This window comes from Lepisma saccharinum, chromosome 17, assembly GCF_977018435.1.
Source record: "Lepisma saccharinum chromosome 17, izLepSacc3.1, whole genome shotgun sequence".
Classification (NCBI taxonomy): Eukaryota; Metazoa; Arthropoda; class Insecta; order Zygentoma; family Lepismatidae; genus Lepisma; species Lepisma saccharinum.
The window spans coordinates 2,793,372-2,800,372 of record NC_139245.1 but is presented as its reverse complement, the minus strand read 5'-3'; the positions used below and the strand labels follow the sequence as shown (position 1 = coordinate 2,800,372).

Genomic DNA, 7,001 nt, shown 5'->3' with positions numbered 1-7,001 from the left:
TATTCTGATTAAGAATTTTTCGATTTCTTCTTTATTTGACAAATAGTGTGTACATGTGTGTTATGCATTCTGGAATGAATTTATTAATAAATTTATAAAAAGTAAGGGATTGAGGGATTGTATAAGGTTATCTTCATTTCGAAGTGACATGTTCGACAAACTTCCAGCGAAAGTGTATATATTTTTACTTGAAATGAAACACATTTTGTAAAATATACACTAGTAGCAGAGACATGCCACGCCCTTCAGTTCTACAACTGAGAAAGTTAACTAGCGAAGGTCAAGTTGGATTTGTTCTTGTATAAAAGGGAAGGCAGTCGGTGTGTAGTCAAGCTGATCTACACTAGAAGTCTTCAGCAATAATCAACATGAAGGTCTTGGTAAGTAACGAAGTTCTTATTTTTATAAAGCGTGTTGGCTTTTTAACATCATCGAAAACTAAGTTTCACTCCTTACTACGTTCCACAGTGGTGTTATGTGGAAGGAAATTGGCAGCATTCATAATCATATTATACGTTTAAATATTTTCTTAATAATTATGTAATTATAAGCACATTTTAATTATGCACATTACTAAAATTGGTCCGCATAACTTCATTTTAAAGTTAGTGTGGCTACGCAAAGTGAATACAGTACAAATTTATTCTAAGAATGAATAGTTTAGAAATACAATTTCACTAATGTTCTATGTTCTAATTTAGCTGGTATTTAATGGACACCATATACAAACAAGAAACCGTGTAAAGAGAATATTATTGCACAATTCAATAGAATTAGCTTTGTTATTCAGCTGAGGATGTAAAATTAGCATACTAATTGTATATTTCTAAATGCTCTTCATTGTACTAATATATAATAGTAAGGGAAGTGGCAGCAACAAGGGTGAATTTTCTCTAGTACCATCAAAAGCACGCTTAGGTTTTCTTCGTGTATGTTCTGTCATCTGTTTCATTAGATCAATAACAATTCTTATAAAGCAACATGAATAAATTAAAGCCGCTGACCTCTGTGGCAGATTGCTTAGCACAGCGATAAATGAAGAAATTAAATTAATATTTCATCTATTAGGGCATTTGATGATGAAGAAGAAGATGATGATAATGATTTTAATGCTTTTTTTCTTTAATGCAGGCTATTCTTTTGTTGGCCCTCTTCGCCGTCGTGGCTGTTTCAGCCCAGAAGCCAGCCCCCAAGGAAGCCCTTGAGGGAGCCGAGCAGTTCTACTACGGCGGATACGGACTTGGCTACGCTGGGTACCCAGCCATCGGCGGCTACTACGGTCTCTATGGACGTTAAAGACAGTTCTCGCCCAAGCTAGTTAATTTATGACGACCTGGCTTCTTTTGCAACACAACTCTGCTTTCTGTTCGCTTCTTTGGTGATGCTTTGTTTCTGTATCTAAAATAAATTGACAGAGTGCCATCACACCTTTCTGACTTTCATTGTACTTTCAGATGTAAAACCTTTCCAAGTGCATAAATTTGAAGATCCGTAAACTTCAGATAAATTTTCCATTTCTCTTTGACACATGGAGTATTGGTAAGATAATAGGTATTTATTATTATTAGATGTTTCCTTCGAATAATCAGTAATCAGTATCTATTGTTTGGGAATATCCAATTCGCATTTAACTTCAAATTACTTGTACGTACCTCTCCTATACTATTTAGTGAAATTATCCCAAAATGTCGCGCATTAAAAACATTCTGAACAATGTTGCACCATAAAAATTCATATTTTTGTGGAAACACGTAAAAATAGTAATCGTTCTGCTCAGATAGTTTAATCGGGACTAAATCCAGAATGTAAGGTAGGATCCGAACTATTGTGCGATGTATATCCGTCGGAGATTGAACCGCATGATTGCAAGGTGACAGCGTTACCTCTATACCATCGTGGATATCCAGATTGAAATGTTGAAATAAACAGCATGCTAAAATAAATTGAAAACAGGAGCAATACATGTTTTCATTGAAGCAAACCAGCGTGTGTGAACATTGTCTCCCAAACGTTACTAACTTCTCTCTTTTGGTTGGATTGGAAAAAAATATCCTTACGTCATGATTATTTATATCAAGAAGACACAATCATTCCATAGTCGTGGAGAAATTCAGGATCAACTTGGACACATCCAAGTTTTCCGGGATACCTTGATAATGCTCTACAAAACTGATTGATTAATTGAGTTGGTGTTTTAAGTCCACTTTATGCACAGTAAGGCTAATCGGGACTGGACCTACAATTTAAAGTGGGATCCGAACCACTATGTGCCTCCACCGGGTATCAAACCCGTGACCCCTTGATTACAAGGCGACGACGCTACCACTGCGCCATCGTAGAGGCCCTCCATATAGCAAAAAAAACGTTATGTAGGGTATACAAGTTCGTGTCCTGGTTGAGGCTGTTTCTTTTGTTAATGTTCTATAACATTACATCCTTTCTGTGTATTAAACAGAAGAGATCCAAAATATTTATTATTATTTTCAGCGACTGCGGTTTAAAATTGCCAATGGTATGGAAGATTTCATACCAAATATTCCAGGGGTTGTATTCTGAATAAATTCACAGAAACTCCAGAGGCAATAAGAATCTGATGGCATTAATGGCAAATTATTGTCACCAGCTCTATAACAATAAGTAAATCTGTCTCCTGGTGCTCTAAAGGGCCGACGCATGAAAAGAGAAAGAAATTTTTAAAATAAGTAAAAAAGTTCAAACGTGAGATATCAACGAAGTAACCACAGTTAAAGCCTCTGACTAAAGTGGTTCCAATTCTCTTAAACTTTGATAGATTGCGGCATTCGTTTGAACACGCAAAAAGGCATTAGTACTAATTGAAGAAAATAATCTAGTGAATTTCCACTCTTTGTACTATTTATTTGGCCTAATTGTACATAATTAAATCCATTTTCAACTGGGAAAGAAGTCCTTTCCCTCAGAATATACCAGTATATATACGTGTGTGTGTGTGTATATATATATATATATATATATATATATATATATATATATATATGGGTATGTTTTGATTTTAGATTGTCCATTTAATTTACAGAATGGCTAATTGAGATTGGACCTAAAATATAAAGTGGGATATGAACCACTATATCCCTCCACAGGGTATAGAACTTCTTCTTGGTTTAAAAGATTTCAGGCTCTGTTATAAAATTTCTATCTATATCTGAGTGAATTTAAGGAATAAGTAAAAACTATCTGATTGGATGTTTGTTACTTAGCTTGGCTTTTCTGTCACTGTTGACTAATCGTGACGATGAGGATGAGTGATGGATGATATGATAAAATTGATTAATGGATACTCACAAGGAACACCGATGCCCAGGTCGGGATTCGAATCCAGTACACCTGTTGTCGTAGCGAGATGTTCTAACCACTCCGTCATGGAGGTCGGCGTAAAAACTAACATCTCAAATATATGCTGACGTAAAAATTCTTAAATTATGTGCCGATCATCAACAGCATGAAGTGTATTTTTCAAAGTTTTATATGTTTGACAGCTTGAAAATCCACCATCTTGAAACGCTTAGACAGGTTTCACTCAGAACGCACAATAAGAGATCAATCATTAGATATACCTAGTAGCTGCAGCATTTCATTTAGCTTAAAACTTGTGTGCAGTTTTTGAGGTCACAATATAGATGACTTGTACCCCTAATCTGACCTTCCGCTCTTACAAAAGGTTATATGTCATAATATCGGGTCGGGTACCCTATTTTACACCCTCGAATTTTGAATTTTTTTTTTTCATTATGAACATTATTTGATCCTATTTGTGAATAAAAAAAAATTGGAGCGCGGAAAGAAGTATTTACGACTGTACAGCCGTTTAAAGTTGAAATTTTGTCGTTTGAAATGGTTCGCAATTATTTCCAATTTCTAGATCGTGATACTAACACGACACCAAATTTTAACTATCGATCTCAACCTAACTGAACTAACCTATCCACGCGCCAATGGTTCGTGGGGCTAGCGTCAATGGTTTGTGGGGCTAGCGCCAATGGTTCGTGGGGCTAGCGCCAATGGTTCGTGGGGCTAGCGCCAATGGTTCGTGAGGCTAGCGCCAATGGTTCGTGGGCCTAGCGCCAATGGTTCGTGGGGCAGCAGACCATCTCCCTGTAATGAAGGCTAAAATTAAACCAAAGAAGGTAACTTACCTCTTTTTACCAAGGCCAGGTATTGAATTGTGGGTCGAATTTCAATTTGTAAGTCCAAAAATGAAGTAACACCTACGTTGAAACTCCTTGTTGGCCTTGTCCACAGAATACCAACCTCCACTCCCTTCCCATCATAAAAATTAGAAGTCGCAAATTATCCCATCCCACAAGAGTAGTTGTATTTGACCTATAACCAGCACCACTTACAAGTGTAGAAAGGAAGAGCCCCCCTCCAGCAGATTTGCTTACACTTAAAACAAGCTCAACATGAGCATATGAGCTTTTTGCTCAAGTGTGGAACCTCCTCTAATCCAAGATTTTTGTAAAAATGTCCTCAGGAATTTTTCGGAAAGGAAGAGCCCCCCTCCAGCAGATTTGCTTACACTTAAAACAAGCTCAACATGAGCATATGAGCTTTTTGCTCAAGTGTGGAACCTCCTCTAATCCAAGATTTTTGTAAAAATGCCCTCAGGAATTTTTCGGAAAGGAAGGGCCCCCTCGGATTGATGTGCCTATACTTACAAAAGGCACTTCTGTGAGATTGTTGTCCATAAACTTGTCAAAAATATGCCCCTCTTGATGGCCACACTTAAAACTAAGCCAAGATGCTTATAAGAGCCACACACACCCATACCCATATTTACTTCCGGTCTATTTTTGGCTATTTCTACCTATTTCTGCCCACTTCCGGTCCATTTCCGGTCTATTTTTGACCATTTCTACCATTTCTGCCCACTTCCGGCCCACTTCCGGTCCACTTCCGGTCCACTTCCGGTTTACTTCCGGTCCACTTCCGGTCCACTTCCGGTTTGACTACTTCCGGTCCACTTCCGGTCCACTTGTGGCCAAGTTGTGGCCTATTTCTGGTTTATTTCTATTGCATCATGCTGTGCAACATCCAATAAATTATTAGAAACGTGTTGTTTTCTGATTGGGTGCTTATGACATAATGTGATTATGTGTTATATTCTGATTGGCCTATTGTTTCAGATGTGTTGTTTTCTGATTGGGTGCTTATGACATAATGTGATTATGTGTTATATTCTGATTGGCTTATTGTTTCTGTGCCTAGGGTATATAAAGAGATTTTGCATTGCATATCAGCCAGTATTGTGAGAGCTGTTGAAGAGAAAGGTTGTGTTGTTGCAGTGCTGAACCCAACTGATCCAGCATAGAGTTTTGATCTGATTCCCAAGAAATTTTATATAAATACCAAAGCCAAAAATATTAGCACACATATATACATACACATACACACACACACACACAGTACAGTGCTGAACCCAACTGATATTTTTTTCCAGTATAGAATTTTGAATTGAAACCCAAGAAATTGTATATAATAAACAACAGCAAAAATGCCAAATCAAAAATATTGTAATCAATGCAATAAAAATATATTTAGCTCTAATTGGGCCAGACACCAAAAGATTTGTAATCCAGACAAATGCAGAACTCCCACAAAAATTTGCCCCAAATGCCATAGAAAATACAGCATGCAATACTTCACATATACACATAAAGGCACTTGTTCTGTACAGTCATCAACATTGCCCCCACAACCATCCACATCTGGTCTGAAAAGAAAGCATGAAGCACCTCTTAATGCCAGAGCAGCAAAGCAGCTATGCTATGCACCTATCCATAGCAGTTTTAATGCCCAACTTAGGGATTATCGGTTTGTATCAGAGCCAAGATGCGATATTCAGAATTTTTTGAACAGTATAAATCCTGATGTCCAGGCAATTCTAAATGCACAAAATGGCCCTTATAAGATCTCCCTCAAATTGTATACAGAATATAAGAAATCAAACGGCACAAAATTTACACAGCCCCACATAACAGAAACTGTACCGGTATATTCAAATGCAAATTTAGACAGAATAATAAGCAGGTTGATAGAACAATTGAATATTAAACACTCTGAATTTGCGGCAAAAGAGTCTGGATGGAGCCTATGCGGCTCTCCACACAGGCTCTATGTTAATATTTCTGAATTCAGCCCATTGCAAGGATCTACATATTTGCCATTACCTGCAAATATTAAAAACAAACAAGCCGTGGTTAATATAAAAAATACCGACCAGAAATGCTTTTTGTGGTGTATATTAGCTGCTTTGTTTCCAGTTTCAAGAAATCCTCAGAGAATAAATTATTACAAACAACATGAACATGATTTTGACGATGCAATGGAGGGTTTAGAATATCCAATGTCTGTACAGAATATTGATAAATTTGAAAAAAGGGCCAGGGATATGAATAGCAAACAATTATCTATTAATGTATTTATTTGCTCCACTGGCAATTGCCCGATAGAACCTCTCAGAATCAGTACAATTGATGATGATTCTGCTGTTCCGATTGATCTGCTCTTGATTGAAGGGGATGGCACATATCATTACACTCTGATACATAATCTTGAAGCTTTAGTGAGAACACAACTAGACAAATCCAATACAATATTCAAGTTGTGCAGAAGATGTTTAAGTGTATTTGATGGCAGGAAAATGGTGAATAGAGTTCCTGAAAAAAATGCAGAAATTGCCAAAAACAAGTTAATTGAGCATCTGAAATACTGTAAAAATCATAAACCTGTTCATATGGTGATGCCTAATCCAAGTGAAAATTGCAAATTCAAAAAGTTTGAAGCCTTGTTGGAACACCCAGCATATATTGTCTGTGATTTTGAATCCATTCTCAAATCTCTTGCATCCTGCAATCCAGATCCTGAAGAATCTTCAATTACACCATACCAGCTACATGAACCTTCCAGCTTTTGTTATGTGGTTGTACAGGATGGTGTTGTTAGTAAAGAATATTCATACATGG

At 37.0% G+C, this 7,001-nt stretch overlaps 1 long non-coding RNA gene across 1 annotated transcript; it reads left to right on the top strand.

The window, feature by feature from the left end:
- Positions 1 to 302: 302 nt before the first annotated feature.
- Positions 303 to 1,428, top strand: LOC146001153 (uncharacterized). The gene is made up of 2 exons (XR_014443533.1): positions 303 to 380; positions 1,132 to 1,428. It is a non-coding gene; the product is annotated as an uncharacterized LOC146001153 (long non-coding RNA).
- Positions 1,429 to 7,001: the final 5,573 nt, after the last annotated feature.